At 42.1% G+C, this 27,214-nt stretch overlaps 2 pseudogenes; both read left to right on the top strand.

Moving 5' to 3' along the window:
- The first annotated feature begins 12,475 nt into the window (after positions 1 to 12,475).
- The window catches only part of LOC147420997 (uncharacterized), a 36,314-nt pseudogene continuing 21,575 nt past the window's right edge, over positions 12,476 to 27,214 (top strand).
- Positions 17,099 to 17,738, top strand: LOC147420998 (MADS-box transcription factor 23 pseudogene; annotated as a pseudogene).

The following is a 27,214-nucleotide window of genomic DNA, read 5'->3' as shown; positions in this document are numbered from 1 at the left end:
AGAAGAGATTAAGAGGATGGGAGGGAATGATTAAGAGGTGGCAAGGAAGATTACACAGAGAGATTAGGGAGTGATTAAGAGGAGATGAGGTTACTTACACACAATTATTAGAAGAAGGTATGTCACACACACACACGAGAGAGAGAGAGAGAGAGAGAGAGAGAGAGAGAGAGAGAGAGAGAGAGAGAGAGAGAGAGAGAGGTGCACCTAGATAAGCTTTTCAAATTTGAAATTCAAATTTAAAATTCAAAATTATAATGTGGAAATGACTTCTTTAAAGAGAAAGACAAAGAGAGAGAGAGAGAGAGAGAGAGAGAGAGAGAGAGAGAGAGAGAGAGTTAATGTAGAGGTGTGAGAAAGAGCCTTTTGGTATTGCCAATAGATACATAGAGGAGAGGGAGATGTGGGAGTAACGAACCTTACCTGTCATGTTATCCTCGGTTTTGTCACAGTCTCTGTGAAAATTCAAAACCTAATTTAATGTAGAAGAGAGAGAGAGAATTAATGTAGACTTGTGAGAAAGAGCCTTGTGGGGCCATGAGTAGATGTGTAGAGGGAAGGGAGACATGGGAGTAAATAACTTCTCTTATTGCACCGTTGTCAAATTTGTAATAATGTGTAGAAAAACCTAAACCTATTATAATATAGAATCTTTCAAAAGCATTAAAAAGACTTCAATAGCTTTTCCCACCAACCCTACCAAGGTTAGATTAGCAAACGCACATGTGTGGACCAAAACTAATGGGTTATCCCAATGGTCAAAAAAAGTGGGAAAAACACTTTCCACAAAATGTAAGATAACTTTCACATACAGAGTCTGATTGCAAAAAAAACAATTGTGAGTCTAAAGCTAAAGAGCGGCTCTACGCTTTTGAGAGCAGTTCTAAAAAAAAAGATGTCTAAGGGTGGTTCAAAAACATTGACGGAGTTAGAGGTGTTTAGAACTAGTTTCTTTAAAGTTTTTTGGAAAAAATTGACGGAGTTAGGGACATTTAGAACTAGTTTCTTTAAAGTTTTTTGGAAAAAATACTCACAAATTGGACATAGTTTTGAATTCCCTTGGCTAAAATCTCATAGGATCAATGAGTGAGGGATCCACCAACCCTTTTTCTTAACCCCTTTCTTGACACCTTTATACATTTAAATGTGTCCTACTACAATGCTTAAAACACTGGGACGATAATCACCATAAACAACAGGACATAAACAACTAAGACAAAAACCTCATTATATTTTGAATGTCCATCCAAGCTCAATTGTCATAGCATACTCTCCACGGCCACCTATCCACTCAGACTAATGTTATATCCTCAAAGAAAACTATATAACTAATTGGGCTCGAACTTAATTTTGAGACACTCATACAACTACTTTGAAGCCTCACCTTCTTGTAAGCTCTGACTCTTTAGATAGGTCATTCAAGGAAACCTAGGTTTGATGTAAAGCTCATCATACTTTGGCTCAAACTTACAACTCTTTAAATGTATAATGCAACTCGAACTTTAGTTTGAGTCTCCTTCCAAATTCAAGGCTACTTCAGCAGAGCTTGGGTTTTTTCTCACACCTCTTGCTGGTTGGAGACTTCTAGCACTTTAATGTACATCTATGCTCAAAATTGTGTTTGAGACTTCTATCAAATTCCATGGATACCTCCATGTAACTTGGCTCCATCTTGAAACCCGTGTCATACATTTCTAACACTTGGATGTACACCTAGACTCAAACTTCATGGTTGTCTCTATGTAACTTGAGCTTCAGCATGAAACTCTTGTTAGCTAAGTATTTCTAGCACTTAGATGTACATCTAAGATCAAATTTCAGTTTGAGACTCCTACCATCCTCCACGAGTTGATCCAATGTACGAGGGATCCATCTTGCTAGCTATAGATTTCTAGCACATAGATGTACATCTAGGCTCCAACATCAAATCAAACATTCCAAAAAACTCCATAGGTGACTCGATATAACTTGGGATCCATCTTGAAACTCTTGTCATCTTTAGATTTCTAGCACTTAGATCTACATCTAGGCACAAAATGAAGTTAGATTTTCCTACCATCCTCCATGGATTCACTAAATGTAGCTTGGGATCCATCTTTCAATTCTTGTCAGCTTTAGATTTCCAACACTTATATCCACATCTAGGCTCAAATTTGAGTTAGAGCCTCCTACAATCCTCCATGGGTTGACTCAATCTAACATGGGATCCATCTTCCAATTCTTGTCATCGTTAGATTTCTAGTACTTAGATCTACATCTAGGCTCAAATTTGAGCTAGAGCCTCCTACCATCCTTCATGGATTGATTCAATATAACTTGGGATCCATCTTGTAGCTCTTCTCATCTATAGATTTCTAGCACTTAGATGTACATCTAGGTTCCAACATCACTTAAGACTCTCCTACAAAACTCCATGAGTGCCTTCATGTAACTTAGGCTCCATCTTCCCAACTCTTCTCAGCTTTCGATTTCTAGCACTTAGATGTACATATAGACTCAAACTTGAGCTCAAGCCTCCTACCATCCATGTGTTGATTGAATATGTAATGGAATTGGCCTATTTAGTTTGAGAGTAACGGAAATTAAAGAGAGTACTTTTGAGAAATGACTTTGTGAGCATAGCGGGTGAACATAATTGAAGGTAGCAACATAATCATAACAATTAGTTAACTTGGCATGAACAATACTTTTGCAAGAGAGAGAATTTAGAGAACATGACAACAGTTGAGGACCGGATTTATGTGGAGCCGGTCCCCCCTCCAATAGGCATTTGTGTTATGATTTCCCCCATTAAGAGAGACTTGTTACAATACAGTCTTTGTGTTCCTTGTGACCTAGGTGATGCAATGAAGATGGAAAGCTTCATGCATCACAAACATAACATAAACTTGAAGAAAGATTTAACTATCCCAAGCCTCAGTCCCAAGACCTCAAACACCTTTGAAGGTGGAGAGAGCTAGCAGGGAATGAGGGTAGGGAAGAGAAGAAGAAACATTTCTTAGGAGAAAGAATTAGTTCCTCACTTATCATAACTCTTGTTGCTAGCATACATAGTAACATAGTAATGAAGAAGAAGAAGATGGCAAGCTTAAGCATTGAAGCATGGCTCTTGGCTGGATTTGCACTCCATATCCAAGAGTGTTGGTGTAGGCTCTCAACCTCTACTTGCTTGGAGAAGGAGAGGGAGCTCTTGCACTTTGCATAGCACACAATGAGAGTGTTTGTGAGTGTGTGTGGGTGAGTATACCCCCTAAGCAAGCCCCCTCCTTGCTAGGTTGACCCCCTCTTCTAGCTCATCATTGAAGCTCATTGCCTCATGCCAAGCCTAGCCAATCACAAGCTTGAGCCATTTCTAGCAATAGGTGTATTCTTGGGACAAGTGCCCCCCCCTTTCCCCTTTGAGAGAGAGGACTTGAAAAATGCAAAAACATTTAGATAGTTCTTGTAAATTATCATTGGACCCCTTTTAATCCTAGCCAATAGAGTTCAAGCACCTCATGGAGGTAACATGGTTAGGGGCTTGACATGTGTCCCTGTTGCCTCTTTAATCTTGGGCTTTCCTTCAGGTGTGAGTGTGTGTGTTCTCTCTCTAGCTCCTAAGAAAAGGGCACACCCCTCTCTCTGTAGGGATCTTTTTGACCTTTGGTGCTCAAGCACCTTAGTCATCAAGCATGACTAAGCACTTGGACTAGGGGTGTTCCCACAAGCATCTCAGGCAAGCATGTCAAAGCACCTCAAGAACCTTAATCATGGAGCAGGTCAAGTACCTCAAGCACCTCAAGCACGACAAGCACCTAGAGCTTGGAGCGGGTTTCCACCTCAAGCTCAGACCTAGCTTACCTAAGGTCAAAGGACTTTTACACACATTATTGGAGTTCTTCAATGAAGCCAACCCCAAGGTCTTATGCTCCATCGGCTAGCCTTGCTCTTTGATAGACCATCTCTCATTTGGGCCCCTTTACCATTGGGCCCATGTTGAGATGGATCTATAAGCACATATCTATATCTGAACACTTGTTCCCGTTCATTCTCCCACATTAAGTGATCAATTTAATATGAGAAAATCATTTGGGTTGGTTAGATATTAGATTTTATGACATTACCTCTCTCTTGAAACCATAGTCGTCCTTGACTATGAGGTAGAAGAGATAAAGCCTTAGTCATTAGTCAATTTTACTTAGCAGGTAGAGGATCCCTTTTTACCCTACGACATCTTTCCAAGATGGATCACTAATCCATTGGGTGCTTGGGAGACATTGCTGCCGCAAGCATATATGCTCTTTAGTCCATTTTATTCTCCGAAAGTAGAGTAACAAATTCCACTTGGTGTTTGAGAGACGTCGTCATAAAAAATATGATTCTAAGCATGCATACTAGTTAAATTTCTGCACAATTAAAAATAGGACTAGTCTTATAAGACAAAAACATGAGTTATTTATAAAAAAAAAATTGTACATTTGCTTACTCTACTGTAGCATTGTAAGCATTGACAAGGTTCATACTATCCTTAAGCTGTATTCCTTGCATCCATCTAGCATCTTCAAAAGGCTACTTTTTGAACTTAATAAGATACCGTCGTATAATCTTACCATGTCGTAGTACCTGGGTAAAAGCATGTTAACCTGTAGCGCTTTTTGTGCTAGTTAGCATTTTCAAGTTAGCACATCTTAGAAAAGTTGGGCGATCGGTAAAATTTTTATAAATAATATCAAAATTTATCAGAAGTTGTACATTTGGATTCCTTGTTTCAAGAGCTTTCTACTGATATATCATACGTCATAGATCTTGGAGATGTAGCTCATGTTATTGTACTAGTTAGCATATGTCAAAATTGTGCTAGTTAGCATTGTCCGGGACATGAAAAAGCATGACACGTTAACATGCTTTCACCCACCTTGTCTTCATGCCGAAGGACAACTTCGGGTTGTAGCACCTCTTCTTGGTCTTCAACTTCGGGAGGGTCTTCAATAATTGGTTCAATTGGTGGCTCTCCTTTGTAGGGCTTAAGTAGGCTTACATGAAAGGCATTGTGTATAAGCCAATGGTTGGGCAACTTGAGTTGATAAGCCGTCTCATTGATGGGATTCAAGATTTGGAAAGGACCATAGTATCTTTTTGCTAGTTTAGCATAATACTTTTGATGGCCCATAGGATTTTTGCCCGTCGTTTGCCTTAACCGAGCCTTAGGAAACTTGAGTAAGACCCAGTCATTTTCTTTAACCATTAAGTCTCTTCTGTGATTATCAGCAGAAGCTTTTTGCCTTTGTTGAGAGATGGATATAGCCTCCCTAATCTTTTGAAAAGATTCTTGTAGGTTACGGCTATACTCATCAACGGCGAAGATCTTCCCATGTAATTTGAGTAGCAAGGGACTTTTAGGTCTTCTCTCAATGATCTCAAAAAGTGCTTTTCCCGTAGAAGTATGTACAGTATTATTGTAGGCATATTCTACAAGAGGTAAGTACTTTTCCCATTGTGAGCGTTGATCTACTTCGGTAACATAAGTCTTGAGAAGATCGAGTATCGTAAGATTGGCTATCTCACTTTGGCCATCCGTTTGTGGGTGATAGGCCAAAGAGAAATTGAATCTTGTTCCTAGATTTTCAAAGATACCTTTCCAGAAATTACTGGTCATTCTAGGATCTCTATCTGACACGATGGATGTGGATAATCCATGGTGCTTGAAAATCTGAGATATGAAGAGAGTTGCCATTTGATGTGCCTTAATAGTCTTTTTGACAGGAATAAAATGTGCTTGCTTGCTAAACCTGTCGACTATTGTCCATATTCCTGTATTCCCATGGATAGACTTGGGTAATCCAAAGATGAAATACATGGATATACTCTCCCATGGTGAATTTGGAATAGGCAATGGCTAGAGTAATCCTGGTTGCTTCCCTCTATCATACTTGGTATTTTGGCATACTACACATTTTGAAACATACTCTTGTATGTCCACTTTCATGGTAGGCCAATAGAAGTACGTCTCTACTCCTCGGAGAGTAGGTTGAATACCTCTATGCCCTGCATATGGAGGAGCATGGGATTCATACATACCTTTCTCACGAAGGGAATGGGTAACACATAGCGTATTGCCATGGAGAAGATAACCATCCTGCAAGGTGAATGGTTCCTCTTTCTTCCCCAAAGCAAGGGCTCACATTATGTCTCTAAAGTCAGGGTCAACAGCATACTCATCTATCATAGATGATAGATCATTGTGAGTAGCTATAGACACCGCATTAACTTTGGGTCATCGTGAAAGTGCATCAGCCACTTGATTGTGCTTACCAGCTATGTGAGCAATCAAGTGCATCAGCCACTTGATTGTGCTTACCAGCTATGTGAGCAATATGGAAATTAAATTGCGAAAGAAAATTTTCCCACCTCATTTGTTTTTCAGAAAGCTTGGTTTGCGTCATGAAATACTTGAGACTTTGGTGGTCGGCTCGTAGGATAAATGGAGTCCCCAATAGGTAGTGCTTCCATGTGTCTAGGGCATGTAGAACAACTAAAAGCTCTTTCTCATAAATGCCCAAGACTTGTTCATCAATATTGAGCCTTCGACTCTCATATGCTATGGCATGCCCTTCTTGAAGCAAAACTGCTCCAAGGCAATCACCACAAGCATCACATTGGACCTCAAATGGCTTTGAGAGATCCGGAAGCACGAGGACGGGTTGGGAAGTAAGCTTCTCTTTGAGCTTTTCAAAAGCATTTTGCTCCTTAGCAGTCCATACAAACTTAACGTTCTTCTTAGTTAAGTCGTGTAGTGGTCCTGCTACTTGAGAGAATTTTGCTATGAAGCGTCTATAGTATGCGCACATACCAACAAAGCTTCTTAGCTCATGTAGATTTCTTGGGTTGGGCCATGCTTTTATTACCTCTAACTTTGATGGATCCATTTGGATACCATCTTTAGAGATAATATGACCCAGGTATTGAATCTCTTGTAGGAAGAATTCGCTTTTCTTTTGGTTGAGAAAAAGCTTGTTCTCCCTCAATGCTTGAAAAATCACTTGGAGATGCTGCTTATGTTCCTCTAAATACTTGGAGTAGATGATGATATCATCAAAGAACACTCCAGTGAATTTGCGGTATGGTCTAAAAATTTTCTCCATCAAACGATTGAACGTAGCTGGTGCATTAGTCAAGCCAAAAGGCATGACTAGATATTCATAAAGACAAAACGTTGTGCGAAACGTGGTCTTTAAGATATCTTCATCCACTATCCTTATTTGATGATAGCCACTCTTAAGGTCAATCCTATTGAAGTAGGTCGAGCCTTGTAGCTTATCAAATAGATCTTCTACCCGAGGTACGGGAAATCTGTTTTTGATAGTGATATGGTTTAGTGCTCAATAGTCCACACACATATGGTATGTACCATCTTTCTTTTGCACTAAAAGGACTGGAGAACAAAAGGGAGAGGAACTAGGCCTCACCATCCCTTTGTGTACTAGCTCTTGTACTTGCCTCCTGATCTCCTCTTGTTGAGCTTGTGAGACTCGATAAGGAGGCTTGTTAGGTGGTGAGCTTCTAGGAAGGAGCTCAATACGATGGTCATCATCCCCTCGTTTTGGAGGTAAGTCCATAGGGATATCATCGATGAACACATCTTGGAATCCTTTTAGAAAATTAGACAAGTCTAACTCTTCTTGATTCCCACCATTTACATTTGATGAAACATTAGTATCTTTTAGAGACTCTTTGACAAAAATCATGTACGTAGAAACTGAGCTCTTCATTGAATTATCAAAAGCAAGAGGATTTACAAGTGGAATAGTGCGACCATGCTCACTAGCATCTATATACATGTTCTTTCCCCTGTAGGTGAAGTAGATTCTCCTTTCAGGGAACTTCATGTCGGCAGCCATGCGATCAAACCATGGTGCCCCTAGGATAACATCCTCATGTTGGAGAGGAGAGATGAAGAAGTCTTCCTTGTCGACATAGCTTTGGACATGAAGCCTCAACTTCCCAATCAAGGGAGTAACGGAGGCTTGTTGTCCCTTGAAAGCTGCATCAGGCACTACTATATCTCCCATCTCAAAAGCTTGAATGCCCAACTTGGTGGCCAGCTCCATTGATATGAAGTTAAGAGTAGAGCCAGGGTCAAACAAGATGAAGGCATCATGCTCTCTTACCTTTCCCCAAGCATAGGAAAGTGATGATCCTTTGCAATTAGCATCCTCTTTTGGAGCTTCTATGGTGGAAGCCCTAGGAGTCTCATTGCGAGGATTCTTCTTGGGGAAAGAACGATAGCCATGTCCTTGATCCCCACACTTGAAACACTTATGGTCCTTGCGAAAAGCTTCAAGCTCTTCAGGAGAGAGTTTTTTTTTACCTTTGTAAAGTCCCTTCTCCTTGGACCGATTGTTGTTGTTGTTGGAATTGACTTGGGAAGTATTTTGAACATTGGTTTTCCCCTTTGCATCATTTTTGTCTTTGTTTTCCATGGGCTTGACATTACATCTAGCCCCTTGATGGAAATTGATGCATGAAGCAACCATGGTGTGATGGATTACTTCGCTAATAGTACCAGGACGTTGAGAGTTGATGTATTCGGCCATCTCTTCAGGTAATCCTGCACAAAATTGCTGCCTTTACTTGGCAAAGTCTATCTTTTTGAAAGATAGCAGCCTTGAGATGTAAATCCCGAAACGTGTCTACATATTTGTGGATAGACTCATGGGAGAGGAGCTTCAAGCTGCGCCATTCGGTAAGCACTTTGTCCTTTGCATTGCTTGCAAGGAATTGCTTCATGATGGAAACGCATAGAGTTTTCCATGTCTTTGGGGATTCACCATTTCCACGAGGGCTAGCCCACCATTGATGAACTGATTTCTGGAAGTGGCGTAGCTTAGAGGACTCTGTGAAGCCCTCATCTCCAAAGGCCCCATCAAATTGCTGGATGAAGGCCAAGACTTTTTCGGTAGCACCAAAGGTGCCATCATAGGTGAGAAAAGAGATACTCTTTCCTCCCTCCTTGGACTTCTTTAGCTTTTGTGACCTTCGCCATGCAGGAAATGATTTGCGATGTCCTCTCCTCTTGTATTCTCTAGGAGAATAACCATAACTTTCTTCAGAAGAGGAGGAAGGTGAAGAAGAAGGAGAAGAGGGTGACCTCTTCCTAGCCCTTTTCTTCCTTTGTTTCCTCTCTTGACTTTCAGAGTGATGAGGAGAAGGACTATGTGTTGATCTTTTCCTCTTGGGAGGAGTGGGCGATCGTCTAGACCGCCGTCTTCGTGGAGCCACATCTTCAGAGGAACTTAAACTTTCATTGCTTTCTTGCTCTTTGGATTCCTCCTCTCGCATGGGAGAGAGTCTTTTTTTGGGGGTCTCTTGAAGAGGCCTCCTAAGCTCTGTTTCCTCTTGGAGAGGAAGGGAAATTCCATAAGCACGAAGTTGTTGAGTAACTTTGGCTTGCAAAGCAGGGTTTCCCATAGCTTGCTGCAACCTAGTAACAAGATAATTCACAAACATGGGAGCATCCTCATTAGCACCTTCATGTGAAAAATCAAAGCTATCAATGTTCATTATACTCTCTTGATTATTGTCAGCCATGTTAACAAAATTTATGTATGTACTTAGTGTATGCTTTGGCAATTCAAAACCTTAGTTGCCACTCATCTTAGCCTTTGAAAATCGGCTCTTAAGTATCTACACCCATGGCTTGAAGTGGTTAATTATAGAGAGTAGAGGAGTAGGTCTAACATAGCAGAGTTGCCAAGGGCTAGCTCCTTTCGTACTTCTTATGGCTCAATAATGGTAAAGCCGTAGGCAAGTCTAAAAAGACTCCATTATTAAGTCCAAAGCTCTCGAGGTGTGCACCATCCCCCACATAGTGGTCTCAACAAAACCGATATTAGATCCCACTTCCACTTACACTAATATAATTAACAACATCAACCATTTATAGGCTACTTGAGGACCTCTCTTCTTGAGCAAGAAAAGAGAAACCAAATGCTCTGATACCAATGTAATGTAATTGGCCTATTTAGTTTGAGAGTAGCGGAAATTAAAGAGAGTACTTTTGAGAAATGACTTTGTGAGCATAGCGGGTGAACATAATTGAAGGTAGCAACATAATCATAACAATTAGTTAACTTGGCATGAACAATACTTTTGCAAGAGAGAGAATTTAGAGAACATGACAACAGTTGAGGACCGGATTTATGTGGAGCCGGTCCCCCCTCCAATAGGCATTTGTATTATGATTTCCCCCATTAAGAGAGACTTGTTACAATACAGTCTTTGTGTTCCTTGTGACCTAGGTGATGCAATGAAGATGGAAAGCTTCATGCATCACAAACATAACATAAACTTGAAGAAAGCTTTAACTATCCCAAGCCTCAGTCCCAAGACCTCAAACACCTTTGAAGGTGGAGAGAGCTACCAGGGAATGAGGGTAGGGAAGAGGAAGAAGAAACATTTCGTAGGAGAAAGAACTAGTTCCTCATTTATCATAACTCTTGTTGCTAGCATACATAATAGAATAGTAATGAAGAAGAAGGAGATGGCAAGCTTAAGCATTGAAGCATGGCTCTTGGTTGGATTTGCACTCCATATCCAAGAGTGTTGGTGTAGGCTCTCAACCTCTACTTGCTTGGAGAAGGAGAGGGAGCTCTTGCACTTTGGATATCACACGATGAGAGTGTTTATGAGTGTGTGTGGGTGAGTATACCCCCTAAGAAACCCCCCTCCTTGCTAGGTCGACCCCTCTTCTAGCTCATCATTGAAGCTCATTGGATCATGCCAAGCCTAGCCAATCACAAGTTTGAGCCATTTCTAGCAATAGGTGTAGTCTTGGGACAAGTGCCCCCCTTTCCCCTTTGAGAGAGAGGACTTGAAAAATGAAAAAACAATTAGATAATTGTTGTAAATTATCATTGGACCCCTTTTAATCCTAGCCAATAGAGTTCAAGCACCTCATGGAGGTAACATGGGTAGGGGCTTGACATGTGTCCCTGTTGCCTCTTTAAGCTTGGGCTTTCCTTGAGAGTGTGTGTGTGTGTGTGTGTTCTCTCTCTAGCTCCTACGAAAAGGGTTCGCCCCCCTCTTTGTAGGGATCTTTTTGACCTTTGGTGCTCAAGCAACTTAGTCATCAAGCATGACTAAGCACTTGGACTAGGGGTGTTCCCACAAGCATCTCAGGCAAGCATGTCAAAGCACCTCAATAACCTTAATCATGCAGTAGGTCAAGTACCTCAAGCACCTTAATCAAGCTCCTCAAGCATGACAAGCATCTTGAGCTTGGACCGGGTTCGCACCTCAAGCTCATACCTAGCTTACCTAAGGTCAAAGGACTTTTACACACATTATTGGAGGTCTTCAATGAAGCCAACCCTAAGGTCTTATGCTCCATTCGCTAGCCTTGCTCTTTGATAGACCATATCTCATTTGGGACCCTTTACCATTGGCCCCGTGTTGAGATAGATCTATAAGCACATATCTATATCTTAACACTTGTTCCCGTTCATTCTCCCACATTAAGTGATCAATTTAATATGAGAGAATCATTTGGGTTGGTTAGATATTAGATTTTATGACAGAATATCACTTGAGTCTATCTTGCAACTCTTGTGAGCTATAGATTTATAGCTACATCCTCCTACCAAACTCCATGGGTACCTCTACAATGTAACTTAGGCTCCATCTTGCAACTCTTAGATGTACAAATAGGCTAAAACTTGAGCTTGAGCCTCCTACCATCCTCTATGGATTGACTCATTGCAGATTTTCTTAATTGAATGGGATGCAAACTTTTGCGAAAATAGTTAATGTAGCTTGAGAATGTATTAAATCTTGAGTTCTATGTTCATACATACAATCTTACTAACATCTCTTGATTTTCTCAAAATTGCCGGGGACCAAAACAAGGTAATTCAGTGTTTATTGTTGATGGTTCCACAAGGAAGGTTTGCGGGGTTATGCATTCCATTGATGCAACTCATCGTTGTGGTTTTGAATTGATTGGCACAACATGTGCGGTGCAACATGTACTAGAAATTTTTGATGACACCTTATTGGCTCCATTCGTCACACAATGGATGCAAGAACCATGTGTCAATCAATTGGAAGCATCATCAAATGTCCATTGCACAATATTGTTATGGAGAAAGGGAAATCTAACACAATAGATGAGGAATTTCGTGTTGGTCAAGAAGATGGTTAGATAGAAAGAGCGAGTTGAAAAGAGAAAAGAGTCATCCTTTGGGTTGACAATAGGTCTATAAAACTTGGTAATGGAGTGGTATTGCCAGTCCACCCATACGAGGCTATAAATTGTACTAAAGTAGGTGAGAGTAGCTTAGGTGTCATTGTGGAAGGATCGATGCATCCAAATAAAAGTGAGATTTCAAGTTTGAATTTCATAAGCAGACCTATTAGGCAACTCACATTTGAGAATGGTGAGCCCTTGATAAAAGACACAGGATCTTATTCTTCCCTTTAGGGTATTCAAGATCCCTCCATGGAAGAAATAGGAGATTCCCTTGATATCTTATATGCTTCCAGTGTTGAGTATGAAGAGGATGACATAGACAACAACACTGAAAATAGTTTTGAAGGAGGTGTCACCAACACAAAACTAGGTATTCTTATTCATGCTCAAAATGATAGAGAGCAGGCTGCCATGGCCGATGACTATGATATCAGAGATGGGATAGCTAAGAAAAGGAGTTATATACATAGAGTTAGGCCTAGAAAAAAAGCAGGTGATGCTCGTGCATTCAAAAAACATTGTATGCTGCAAACATTCATAAAGTTGCAATAATTGATTGATGTGAGAAGAGATGTTGTCAAATTGGAGACATATCCAAAATCATGCAAGCACTTTTGGGGGCAAAGCTACACTAGCAAATGCAAATTTATATTTGATTGTATGAGCATGGCTTATAGAAGAGGAGGAATGCTTTGAGTTTACTTTTGATGGAAAGAAGGTACGGTAACCTACCTTCAAGTCAAGATACAATACTGAGCACCAAGTCCAAAGAAGAAGAATGCAAGTGATGTGGAGGTTTTCAAGGATTTTTGGAACAAGTATTGGAGAGAGAACATGAATGATCCTCAATATTGGGAAGACACTAGTTGCATCATTTGGGAATGGAAGCCCTAGGGTGGACGAATTCCCGGAAAAATTAAGATTCCAAAGCAAATAATTCTCAAGGCCAAAGAGTGAGTTGAAACTTGACGAACGTGAGGCACCATCAAATGTCAATGCAGATGAGGAGGAGTGATTGCTTAGCATTGGCCTTTCACATTTGTAATCTTCTAGCAATGGTTCAAATCAGTTGACCCATAGCTAGAGTCATTATCAACATTGATATTGGCATCCCACCTTTGTAATCTTCTAACAATGCTTCAAGTTAGTAGACTCACAGTCAGAGTCATTATCAACATTGTAATGTTCAAAAAATCTCACTCAATGTGAATGGTATTCTTTTCAATTTCATCACCAAAGTTTGTCTTGGAGCCTACATTTGAATTGTTTTGTCAATGAAGCATGTGTGGGAAAAAAAAATTCTGGGTGCACACGCGAGTGTATGGTATGGTTGTTGAAAACACACAATATCGGATCTTGCTGATTCATAAGCATCCACTAAACATTGTATCATGGTTTTCTTGTGTGTAACAACCTAACACAACACAACCTTACCTCATGTCCATGAGACACAAAGAACTGTCCCAAACTTATAGATTTCTTCCTATTTTCCTAAATATGTATTCAAAGTGAAAAGAAAGCTCTCCCACAAAGAGGGACAACTACTCCACCCAAAAGATCCAAGAAATAGGTTTAAGTAAAAATATATCTAGGGAAACATGTCTATGTTGACAAACAAATTTGAATCCGTAAATCAATTCAAAAAAACCCCAAGGGTAAAATCTAAACCCACCCACCACCCCCACCCTAGTAAACCATAGCCAAAAAACAAGAACAAAATTCACGTAAATTTTTCAGTGTCACAAAGATACAAAATCCCCATCAAAGATAGAGTAAATACTCTTGTTTAAAAGCATGTTCTTGATAACATCTTTGTCATTGATCCACTTTCTTGACAGTAGATATAAGCATCTTTGTAGTAGATACTTTCCTAATTTTCATAGAGTTTTGTTGCCACATGAGCAAAGAAAATGCCTCAAACGTTTGCATCATGTTTGGATCAAAACACTTCCCTTGTTGGTTTTATTGTTGGTTTTGTCATAGGATCTTCAAAAATTCACCCTAGCTTGCTTTGAATTGAGTTCAGCAGAAAATATGTCATGAATTTTGTGGTAGTTGATTGAGAACCCAATTCACACACTTACGTCAGGCATTCTATTTTTTTCAAATTAAATTATAAGGGCTCATGTCCATGGTAGCTCAACGTCTATCTTCCATGCACCAAACTAATGTTGTTTGGTTTTGTACAAACTTGGGAAGCAAGGCGATGCACACTTAAAATTGTTGAAGCCTAGTACCCACAAGGACACAAGGTCTTGAATTTGAAATCCATAGAGTAGATCAATCAGGTTTCTTGAGGACCTTAAAAGAACGTTAAGGAAAAAGATTCTTTTCTAAGGAGTTTCAAGCGGGAGCTAATAGGGAGCTCACCACAAGGCTTGGAGAGGCCTCACACGTACATGAATGGAAGGGTGGTTCCAAGTGTGTGCTAAAAGAGGATTTCTTAATAAAGTGGTCTAGTTAGAGAAGTTGCTTATTTTGGCCTTCAAAAAAATGTTTTTTAATGCTTCTGTTTTGGGAAATTTTTCGAGCTAAGTTTATAAAAGGATTTTATTGTACACAATGAAATGACATACATAAGAGGATGGTGTGCGTGTGAGTGTGCGAGGAGATGGATTTTAACAAGCAGCTTGAGGCTATGGATTACATATATGTTATTTGCTTTGTTTTGGGGAGAAGGCAAAGGGTACCCATCCTTGACTCATAAAACAAAAACTTGAGGCTATGCGATGATGATGATTTTTTTTCATGTGTTTGTGAGCTTTTAAGAGAGCTTTGAAGAGGAAGTATGAGGAAGAGGTATGGCACTATATGGCACGGCTAGAGGCCAAAGGGGTTCGAGGGTTGGGGGAGTAGGGGGGATGAGAGCCGTCCGATGGGGGGGAGGGGGTTGGCGGCACAGTTATTGAAGGGGTGAGCGTGAGCATTCGATGCTCATTTGGCATGCAATTTGGTGAACTAGGCCTCATCCTACTGCGCAAGCCCGTGCTTTCAACATTCCCATGCGTTCTCTTGTGTCAGGTCACGCCCAGCGCAAGCCTCTGCTTTCGGCATGCCGTCCATGGTTTCTCCTGCGTCAAGCCATGCGTAGCCTCGTGCTTCATGCGCTGCCTGCATTGATTGCTACTATTACTGTTCTGCATTACTAGCATTGCTTATTACCTTATTGAAGCCCTGCGGATTACAACAGCTTCATACACTCGGCACCCGTGAAGCAAGGATGCCATAGCTCTTTACAACAACCTAATACCCTAGCATACAAAGGCTTATGCTCTATGTGCCTTATACCCTCTTATACCCTCAGTTCTGTGCCTTATACCCATTTGGGTGTCTTATACCAATGAGGCTTTGAAATTGCATTGGACTAAGCTTTAGGAGGAGGAGCATTCAATTAAGTGTCTGCTTCATGAGCTCACAAACAAACAATCAAGGAGGCCGCTCTACATCAAAATTGTGCGTGACAATGGAAGAAAAACTCATCAATGCATTGCAACGGAAGAGTGCCACGCTAACAAAATATGTTATGAGAAGAGGGTCGACATGATGGAGCATCTTCGAGATGATCATGGCACCGAGTGTGATATCCCGCTACGCAAGGGTGGTCGACCTCGAGGCATGATGAATCGGAATTCGTCAAGGGCAAACCCATACAAGTAGCAATCAAAGGTGCGGTTCAAGGATGCGGCTTATAAGTTTGAGAGAAACAAATCAAAGTTTCTTAAAGGGAGGGAGAAGTCCTTGCTTCGAAAATTGAATGCTTTCGATAAAAGTGAGAAGCTAGGAAAGGGATCGAAAGAAGCTTGTGTAGAAAGAGAAATGCCCAATGCATTAGGGGAGTACATGAGCACAAAAGATGCACGCATGGCAGGTATACAAAAACGGATTAATGGTGGCTTCGAAACGAATGTAAGAATATATATCGCAACCATCACATTTTCTATCTATATTATAGATAAAAGGGGGAGGGATTCCGCCCCCCCCCCCCCCCCCCCCCCCCCCCCTCCACAACTGGCGAGAGCTCCTTGCTCCGGCAGTGTACCCTGCGGCTCCAGCGACACAGTGGTTCAACGAAAGTATGCAAGGTTCAACGTTAATTTTTTGCAGCAAAAGGTTTCAAGCAGCCGAGACTGTTCAAATTCGTGCCCTGCAAACAGGTCTTGAGCTGCGTGCCCTACGAATGAGGGTTTGAGCTACTGTGCCCTGCAAACGAGGTTGGTTTCGAGGCGCCTGTGCCCTGCCTAAGTAGGATTCAGCTTTAAAGTTATGGAGCCACAACGACAAAGAGCGACGAGCAAGTTTAGAGAGACAGAGAGAGAGAGAGAGGAGAGCCTCAGGCTCTATATAACCGGCCACTATCGGAGAGCACTGTCATGCGTTGCACAAGGACAAAGATGTTTGGAGATGGGTCAGCTTATATAAGCGGTTGGCTGAAGAGCACCTGCTCAGTGAAGGTGTAGCAGGACATGAGCATCGTACTCCTTAGGGGAGGGTCAGGGGAAGGGAGATGGCTCAAAGGGCTGATGTGAGCTGCCCATGAGCAGGCCAACGTCGGAGTAGCCCAGCATGACGTCAAAACTCGCTCATGAGACATCGAAGCTTGGCCATGAATGACGCGGGCCTTGATAACGACCTCAAGTTGCTGCTGCAGCATCCGCACGCACTGGAGCTAGCGCATAATTAGTTGTAGGGGCTCTTTCCCTGACATGCTCATGGGCTGCTCCTTCCAACCTTATAAGCATTGGACTCAGCATCCTTGCAGATGATAATTTGTGGCACATGATCACAAAGAGAGAGAGAGAGAGAGAGAGAGAAGCTTGAGGGACGTGGCTTAGTGCTGGTCCTGACTAACGGGTGCATCAGTGGAGGTACCCAATGGCGAGGCAGAAGATTAAGATCAACCGGATCGAGAATACAACGATGCGGCAGGTGACGTTCTCAAAGCAAAGGGGCCGCCTGCTGAAGAAGGCACACGATCTGTCGGTGCGGTGTGATGCAGAGGTGGGCGGCATCATCTTCTCCAGCAAGGGCAAGGTCTTCAAGTTCGCGAACCCCAGCATGCAAAACGTTACGGAGCGCTACATGAGGAGTTGTGGCCACTCCGAATCTCATGAAAACAACAATGCCGGCTGCTCTATCCACGGTGATGGCTATGTGGAGAGTGTAACCCAATTCATAGAGAAGCTCAGAAGCTTTGACAATCTGGAACGGCTGTCATCACGAGACCTTATCGGTTTGGAGCAACAATTCCATGACAGCTTGGGATGCATTCGGACTAAGAAGGAGGAGCTATTTCTTGAGCAACTTCAGGAGATTAAAGAGAAGATAGCAACGACTCGGGTAGTTACTAGAAATTCAAATGTGCTGGAAAAGATTGTGGATTTAATACATTCCGAGGGACTCAGATACATTAAGAGCTCAGAGCAATCAGACAGTTGAAGGCCTGCCTGTGGCCAAGCGCTAAACAATGACTGAAGACCTAGATAAGGTGAGACGAGGTACGCAGAAGGAATAGGCTATGGGGCATGGTCTCGAGGGCATGATTCTGCAACGTCAGGAGGAGCTGGAATTTGTCTTGCGCATGAGATGAAGACCCAATCTGCTAGTTGCTTGCCAACAACCTGCTTTGGCACACCCATGTGAAGGTCCTCCATGGAAACCAAATGAGTTCCGTGCCCTACCTGTGCCTTGCAAACGAGGTTAGTTTCAAGCCGTTCGCGCCCTGCCTAAGCACGCTTCACCTTTCAAATGGAGCCACAACGAGAGATAGCAACGAGCAGGTTGAGAGAGAGAGAGAGAGAGGAAGAAGAAGAATAGAGTTTTAACGTAGTAGTGAACTATGTGGCAAGAGACAATCTAGCCGACGAGGAGTTGAACTCAAGACCTATTATTCAAGAGGGAAATGGCATAACCAATCTACCACACTTGGGTGATAGCAAGAAGGCGAGACGGTGTTGGTTGCATTTTAGGGTGCTTGCCCCCGTGGAAAACACGCCCCAATCGGTCTCCACTCATGCCTAGCGGACTATTGCCCGTTGACCAAAAGGGTAGTCAAAGCAGGGGCTCACACGGGCGACGATATTAAACCCACCACCTCGCTCTCAAACTCTGAAGCTCTACCGCCTCACCTACACGCACGCCCATGCCTGCTTGGTTTAGGGTGATAGCATAACCAATCTACCACACTTGGGTGATAGCGAGAAGGCGAGACGATGTTGGTTGGATTTTGGGGTGCTTGCCCCTGTGGCAAACACGCCCCAGTTGGTCTCTAGTCATGCCTAGCGGACTATTGCCCGTTGACCAAAAGGGTAGTCAAAGCAAGGGCTCACGCGGGCGATGGTATTAAACCCACCGCCTCACTCTCAGACTCTGAAGCTCTACCGCCTCACCTACACGCACGCCCATGCATGCTCGATGAGAGCAGCAGATCATAAGCTCCTACGAGGAGCAGCATCCCCAAAAAACATTGTGACCGGCTGTGCCGATCACTTTCACCTACACGGTGACAAGCACCCCGAAACTTAACCATTGCCAGGCGAGACGACCAACAATTGCCATAGGTGAAGCTTCGTTGCTCATTGCGTATGTGGTGTGTGTGTGTGTGTGTGTGTGTGTGTGTGAGAGAGAGAGAGAGAGAGAGAGAGAGAGAGAGAGAGTGTTGGACGGGAAGCTACTCACACACACTACCTAGATCAACATAATGTCAATCGAGGACACAGATGACACGATAGGCACACGTAGAAAATCTCTTAAGCTTGTCAGGCTGAGACCATCCTACACATACAACACTCTGGAAGGCCAACTAAACCACAATCAAGAACCTCACTGCTCTCAACTACACCACCTAGCCACATACACACATACTAAAGGTAACTCACCTAATCATGCCAGATTCGTACGAAAATTAAGGAACACCATCCCCTCACTAGGATACACCTGTCCCTAAGCTTCTACACTCAAAACCCTCGCTCTAAACCCATCTGCAGAAAACGTGTAGGATGACAGAGCCAAAATTTGAAAGTGCTCGAAAGTGAAATTTATGAGTACCTATGCGTAGCTTATTTTGCCACGATTCTATAGACTACTAGCACGCAGAAAACAGACATCGTTTGATACACTTACGGCCACAAATAGCTCGTAGATGCGTCGGCGTGTGCGCTTCGTCTTGCGTGGAATGCTTGGCGTTGTCGCGTAGCTCTCCTCGAGCCTACAGCAATGGTGCAGTCGGATCTCCAATGTGTTGAGAGATCCGGGCGTAGCGGGAGGATGAAGCTCACACTCACTCTCTTTCTCTCTCACACACAGTAGACGGCAGCGCTAAGTTTTGATTATGATTAAAAGTCCTTTTACAAAATGACCTAGGTACCTTATATACTAAGGTTACCTTAGGTTTAACCAAAAATGGGGTTGAAAGGGTCAAATGGCTTTGTATTTACAATCTGGAAGTGCCATTGCACCCCGGCTTCTGAAACTAGAATATCTACTCATTACAAATGACTTTTATAGCCATAATCCGCAGCATTTCATAACTCGCAAAAGATAAAACTTTGGTACGAAACTTGAGTTATGTTGTGTTGTTGACCCAGCGGTCAACATTCCCCCCTTCCGTGTTCATGTCGTCCCCGACATGACCTGATTGTCGATGGCGATGTGGTCTTTGTTGTCGTTTTGTTGTTGGAAAGAAAGTATAGACTAAAGCCTTTGCAGTAGCTTGTCTTGTTCGTCCAATCCGATGTACATAGTCTTCACATGATTGAGGAAAATCATAATTGATGATGAACTTTATGTCTTTCACATCCACGCTCCGAGCTGCAACATCTGTTTCTGTCATTATAGGTCTACTGCCAGATCTAAATTCAAAAAGAACCCAATGTCGTTGAGCTTGACTCTTATCATCATGGATAGAGAAAGCTCCATCCATCATTTGCTCCAACAAATCTGTCAATTCGGAGTATTTGTGATTCTCAGAAACAACTTCTACAATCTGTAGAATTGAGTGATTGGCTTTCTGATCTTGTGAGCTAATGACAACTTTGTAAGGATTTTGTAGAAATTGTATGGATAAACCCATAACTTCTTTAGGCCAAGTTGCACTCCAATGCAAAGTCTGTCTGTCAAGCTGAATCCATGACTTAATTATTCTAATTTGAGGTTCAAAACCCTACCGAGCATTCGATGCGCATTAAGGACAAGCTTTTGAGATCCTCTGATTACTTTTATGTCTGCTCTTCTTCATTGGGGACTTCTTTGTTCCTGTGCAATCATGTTGTTAGTGTTGTCTGCAACTTTGTCATTGTAGGCCATTCTTTGACTCGCCATTGAGGAGAAGTATGCTATGGTCTGAAATTGGTGCTCCAATTCATTTGTCAATTGATTTGAGTAGCATTTTCTTATTGTTGATGTAGAAGGAATATGTACAAGAGGATGGTGATATGTGTCTTTAGATTAGGGTCTAAAACTTGGATGACCAAAGGGAAAATCCCGGTGGGAAAAAAATGCCTTTGGTATATGCTCTTATTGGAGTTGAGCAGTTGAACGTGAAGTACATGTTCATGAAAGGTGAGTGCTTGGGTAAAACACGGAAAGAGTGCCTGATGCAAGTGCCAATTATGGGACACTCTATATGCATACGAGAAATTTGTCAACAAAAGCATGCAATGTGAAAGAAGGAGATGATGGGTGCTTCGAGGAATAAATGTAGCACATGTGACATCAAAAGATGTCTCAATAGCTTCCACCATTCCAAGAAGGGTTTTCGATGTAGAAGTTTCTCCACTCGTATCTCACTGTGCTCAGTATGTGAGTGCCTTCTCCTTCACTTCACCAGACTTAAGTACTTAGACTTCGACTCTTTTGCTCACCTATACCAGCATGAGCGACACAACGTAAATATGCTCAACTCTTCCAGCTTGAGCAGTACCTAGAATAGCTAAGACGCTTAGACCATAGAGAATATTACTTGAAGCTTTGGGACTAACACCTCGCTCATTTTGTGGCGTAGCTACTCGACTCTGACTTGTATGACTTGTCGGTTGCATGTTGACACTGCTTGTGACAAGTTCTTCGGCTGTTGTAGTGGCTGCTGAGACATACTTCGTGAAGTTTCATCGTTTCCCTGTACCTTCTTCTCTTTGTAGTGCTCAGGCCTCTCGTCAGTCTTTTCTTCATGTGGATTATGGATTTTTTTATTTTTTTCTTAATAATAAACAAAGAAAATCTTAAAACAACTAAACAAAAGAAAAATAATTCAAATAGAAATCTAAATGCTATGTACACTATACACATGTCCCTAGGGGCTCATATATGGATTTTGTCCCCATACTCCTTTGTAACACTACTATGAGGGCATATACTCTAAATTTCGTCAAAAAATTATCACAATAAAATGCAAAAATTCAATGCACCTCACAAAACATTGCCCTCTAATAGTCATAATGTTAGGTCCGCATTCAGAATGCCTCCCCCCTTCCTATTTGGAGTCATCCTTTACGACAGGGTATCGCAAAGGGTATGTGTTGTGCTTGGGCAATTAAAAGTTGTGCCTATGCAGGCCTTGTAATGTATCCCTATTATGCATACACAGTCAATGCATGAAAAAGATTTATGTTGTGCAAGATGTGGGTATAAGCAATTTGCTTATTGGCATTTGTTGGCGAGGCTTCCTATTCTAAGCAATGTAATGGTCTTTGAAGCTCCTGTATCGTTGCTTGATTGAAGCGACTTGCTCTCTTCTAACTGTACTCCAATCATAGAAAGAATTGTAAGAATTCAAGCAAGGGGTTGTTGAGAGTGATGGCCTGAGTTGATGATAGGGGATGTCGTAAGATTCATCACTATCGCTACTATCCTCAGCAAGGTTGACTTCTTGTACTTTCCCTTAATTTTTTGGGTGGTAGTGGAAAGTTACTGTCTGTTTGCTCGTGGGTGGTAGTTTCTTGGAGAACTTTTCTAGCCCATTGATTAGAGCATTGGTAGCTCGTTGCTCTGGTCGTCTTCCTCCCAGCTGAGTCTTTGCCTCCTTATTAGGAGCCATGTATGAGGATGCTTGTGGTGGCTGTGTCTTCATGGAGGACTTTGGAATCCACTTTTGATGCACTTTATTCGTGTAGCGATGACATTGATTCCAGGGTCGTTGATCTTCTTGAAGCTCGAAGTGTTCTACAGAGTCATAGAACTCGTCGTCTTCTTCATCTTTTGATTCTCCACATTTCTTTGTTTGTTCCTGATTTCGAGAGCTTGTTGATGTCTGGATTTCTTCGTTTTTCTGGATTACACTCACTGCAAAATAAGGAACGACATCATAGCCATTTTCATCACAAAACTTTGTTGTGGGAGCATCCTCCACGGCGCACACGTCCAGAGTAGCCAAGATGTGTTCCCATCCAAAAGGCTCTAACTATTCTTCAGGAAATGGTTCTGGGATATAGTCCATATCCTCTATAACACGCTCTAGGATACATTCCTCACGTTTCAAGCTACCACATTGTGAAGCTCCACACATCCACAGTTCTTTAGGCTTCCCTAACCAAGCTGGAAGTTCTGATCCTACTACTGTGGCAGAATCAAACTCCTCAACCGGTGTTCTCGTCACATCCCTGTAGCTATGGTCCCTCAAGTTTATCTTTGTTATGGTTTCCATATGTCTCAGGTATATATGGTCATAACCTCAATCTTGGACCATTTTCAATTGTCGCATGAATGGTCTTCCCAGAATGATTTCATAGTTGTTCTTCTTGCCAAAGTCAACAACAGCAAAAGTGTGTTCATATTCAATGCCACAAGAAGTAACAATTACTTTTTCTAGCAGTCCTAGGGGATTTTCCTTGTGTCCGTCTGCAAGCTACAGGGTCATTTGTGTGGATCTCAAGGCAGGTTTTTCCCATTTTTTCCAAACCTCTTTGGTTGCAATGGCCACACCAACTCCACTGTCAAGGATTTCCATGGTTTGTACACCATTGAATTCCACAGGAAGGGTGGTGTTTCCATATTCCCCCTCGTAATACTCGCCTACCTTGTTTAATGGCACTGGCCTAGTATTTAGTTGAGGCATTTCAAGCTCTTTGATGCCTTCATCGATTTGAGTCATTGGGGTTTTTACACCAAATTTCTCTAGACATTTACCCACATTAGCCCACATGTTTGGTCTTATTCTGAGCAACTCGGCTAACATTATTGTACAGGTGACTGGGGTAGATAGAATATCTACTAGCCCCTTTGAATTGATGGCCTTGTTGGGAGACAGTCTCTTTGATGGGACTGAAACCACATCTGACTTTGGTCTCGTACTCTCCCATGTAGGACGGTAGTGTTCTTAGTGAATGGGGTTGACTATCCATAGATTGTACAGATCCTTTGTCGCCCCAACACGATTGCACGTCTAGATTCATTTGAGATCCAGTCTCAAACTCCTCTATTGGTGGTAGAAACACTCCTCGTTCATCACCAGTCTTGTCTACTTGTCTTCTTAGGTCATCGGCTTCATTGGCCTCTCTGACTTGTTTCCACAATTTGTCAAGACCATCTATCTCTTTCCAATCCTCAGGTATAGCTTGGTGAAATCCCTTCGAAGAGTTATCCGTGGTATTCAGTACTATCCTTGGTTCTAATGTTGGGTCTTTGAGTTTTGGTCTGTGCTCATGACTGGAATCTGGCTCTTTTAGTTCCTGGTTTGGTGGAATTACTTGTGTAGGCATGACATGGATCACATCCTCAGGTTTTGCACCTGGTGGTTCTAGTAAAGCCTGGGCTGTTTGAATCATTTTATGGCACATTTCAAACCTTTGCTTTTCTAGTTCCGTATAGGGATATGTCATCCACCTATGTTCTTGGGTTTGGTTGTTTTTGAGCCTCACATCATAGGCTTTCAAGAGGGCATCTAATGTCTCATTAACCTTCTCTGCCAACACAGATCCTCATGAACTAGTACTTCTCGGTTTCTCATCCGTGGATGGTTCTTCTAGAGGTTTAACCATTTGTGTAAGAGAAGGTGCCTCCTTTTCCTCATGTTGTTTTATCTTCTCCTCAGCTTCGGTAAGCTTCTCAGCTAGGGATTTTTGCTCTCGTTCCCTTCGTGCTTTCATCTTAGTCTTTCTAGCTTTCCAACTATTTCGTTTGCTCTTGGTTTTCTGACTAGGTGAGTCTGTCTTTGGTCCATCATCTGTCTCTGGACTCATGTCACCTTCCGTGTTCTTTGTCTCTGGATTCTCAACAGCTTTCTTTTGGGCTTGTGCTCTCGTAACCACTTGAACTGGTACAACATTTTCATTTTTTGAGCTACTAGGGAGCTGAACAATCCCTGATACATTTGGCGTGATTTTCCTGATTTGGTTTGGTTTTTTCGGGCAATCGGGGATCAAGTGAGTGATACCACACTCAAGAAAATAGGCATTTACTTCAGTGATCTCTGTATGAGGACATTGTTTGACCAAGTGGTTGTCATGACTTTTGTGACAATTTGTCTGTGGTTGAGGAGATTCTTTTAGCATTTCCTCTTGGCTATAAGCAAGCTTTGACCTAGATAAGCCGTTATTTGCAATGAATCTCAATGTCCTTTCTTCCATTTCATACTTTCTTTCTTTCGACTGAAACCCAAGAGGTGGAGGTTGTACCGGCCTCACCACTCCATGTGTTTCTCTCACATTTTGTTGCTCCGAAGGGTAGTACTCACTTTGGTTGCTATACCACATTGTAGCTAGTACTGGCGTTGGTTTATTTGATGCTTTCATCATTGGCATGTATCTCATGTCTACCTGCATTCTAGCACCTGGCAGCGGAGGTTGTTGTCCTAAGACAAGCTGTGGCCTTAAAACTCCTATTGGTCCTGGCGCATTCCCCATAATGTATCTAGGTGGAGTAGGTGCTTCTGGAACAGGTTGTACATACCTCTCCCTAGCATTTTCCATGCTATAATAGCACTCTTTCCCCGTATGGTTCGTCCATTTTCTCTCAATTTCACACCACTTCGGCTCTCCCGAATCAGACCTTACAAGAGGAATCAACCTCTTGACCAAGTCGTCGATAAGTTTTTCTTGATCAATAGGTGCCGTTGGCTTGGCAATGGACTCACTTATCTGTGAAACATTGTGCTGAGAGGATGTGTCATCTCCTTCACTCTTTAAGTCCTTTTCTTTGTATGCCTCACAATTATCCACTAGATAAAGAGCTTCTTTGATCAACTCGTTTAGCATCATCCTCCTTATCATATGCAGATCCTTCTGAAGGCCCGCATGTCTCATTCCCTGGATAAAGATCAGCATCAGTCGTGCTTGCGTAGGTAATTCCACTCTCGGATAGAGCTTAACATATCTCTTGAGTCGTAATGATGCTTTGCGTACTGATTCATCCTCTTTCTGTTTGAATCTATGGATTTGCGAGACCGTGTTGTGAGCAATGCCTTTTGGCGAGAATTCTTCAATAAACTCCTCAAACAACTCATCTAGGGTCTCAAAATCCCATATTTCTACCGAGTTGAACCAAGTAGCTGCATCATCTTCTAGAGTTAATCCAAATCCTGCAAACTGTGTTGCAAAATCTGAAACTTCCTCTGCTCTAATCACTCTTCTAAAAGCCGCTACGTGATCTCTCGGATCTTCATCTCCGGAGTATTTTCTGTTTACCCATTTTTGGACTTGGGATGGTCTAACTCGTCGATTGTCTACAAGTCTAACCAGAGACTCTCCCAATCCTTCTCTCGTTATCGCTCTTGAAGGGAATCCTGGTGGCTCTCTTCTTGGAATTCCTATAGGAATTCTCGTGTTTGGTGGAGGCATTTGTGGTCCTTGATTGACAAAATATCCACCTCTTTCTAGTACAATATGTGGATTTGTTCTTTCTACAACTCTGTATTCTCGTCCATACTTATCGACAACTATAGATCTCCATTGACAATCGACTCCGTATGTGTAGACATATAAGAGCTTGTAATCCGTTATCTCCTCTAGGTATGGATCTGAGAACCTATAAAGATTGACCTCATTGTCGTCAATGTATCTATATAGTCCTTCGCTCTCATGACCAATCATCCAAACTCTCTCAACAAGATGGGTCTTTATCAATCGCAAGTTTGGAGATCCATTGTGGGAGGATATTCCTCTATCATTGGGCTCTCCAAGCTTGTGTAAGCTGCGTTTGAATCTAGGGTAGACATGATTTCTAGGCTTAAGAGCTTTTGCTTGGTTCAAGTAGACTTAGTCCACTATGTTCAAGTGCTTTGGTTAGGGAAAAGTCGAAACTATGTCCAAAAGCGCAACCGTTTCGTCACAATTCTCGTAAATTTTTGCTTTTAGACACTCCTAACTTCCGGATGAATTTTGAGGCCTCAAACAATGTTTTTTTCAAACTTGAACTAAATGGTTGCCGCTCTCAGGCTATGTTTTGATATAAAAACTTTTCCGATCCGATACCGTTTGTGAAAGTTATGGCCAAAACAGTGAAATGCAGTTTGGACTGGTCAAAATGAGTCCAAATTCAATTTTGAAAAAATATTTGGGATCTTTGTGACACTGTGAACACTCCTGTATGGTCAAAAGTACAGTTGGACCCTAAAACTGGCCTAGAGACATCCTACGCGTAGTATGTCTATATGCTCAGAATTTAACAAAATTTGGTCCAGAGACTCCCCTTAAGTCCAGCAACACAATGGTATGCTCAGATTTGAGTTTGGATGTCAAAAGTCACCTTGAGACATCCTACGCGTAGGATGTGTTTTTTCTCAGAATGTCTTGAAATTTTCACCCCAGCTTCTCCTTGATGTGCTAAACTCACAGCTATTTTTATTTTTTGATTCTGATACCTATAGGTTGGTCAAATGATCAAGAATCTGTTCCAAAAGCCTGATGTCTGTTTTGATGAGTTCCTAAGTCAAATCAACTCCAAATTGGACCAAATTTGACTAAGAGGCTTGCCTAAGGCTATACAACACCCTGCTATGTCCACATTTTGAATTTGGCCTCTAAATCATGCCTTAGACATCCTACGCGTAGGATGTCTAAC

This window comes from Adiantum capillus-veneris, chromosome 28 (genome assembly GCF_014529385.1).
Source record: "Adiantum capillus-veneris isolate H3 chromosome 28, ASM1452938v2, whole genome shotgun sequence".
In the NCBI taxonomy this organism is placed as follows: domain Eukaryota; kingdom Viridiplantae; phylum Streptophyta; class Polypodiopsida; order Polypodiales; family Pteridaceae; genus Adiantum; species Adiantum capillus-veneris.
The sequence above is the reverse complement of the archived record's forward strand: the minus strand, read 5'-3'. Positions and strand labels throughout refer to the sequence as shown.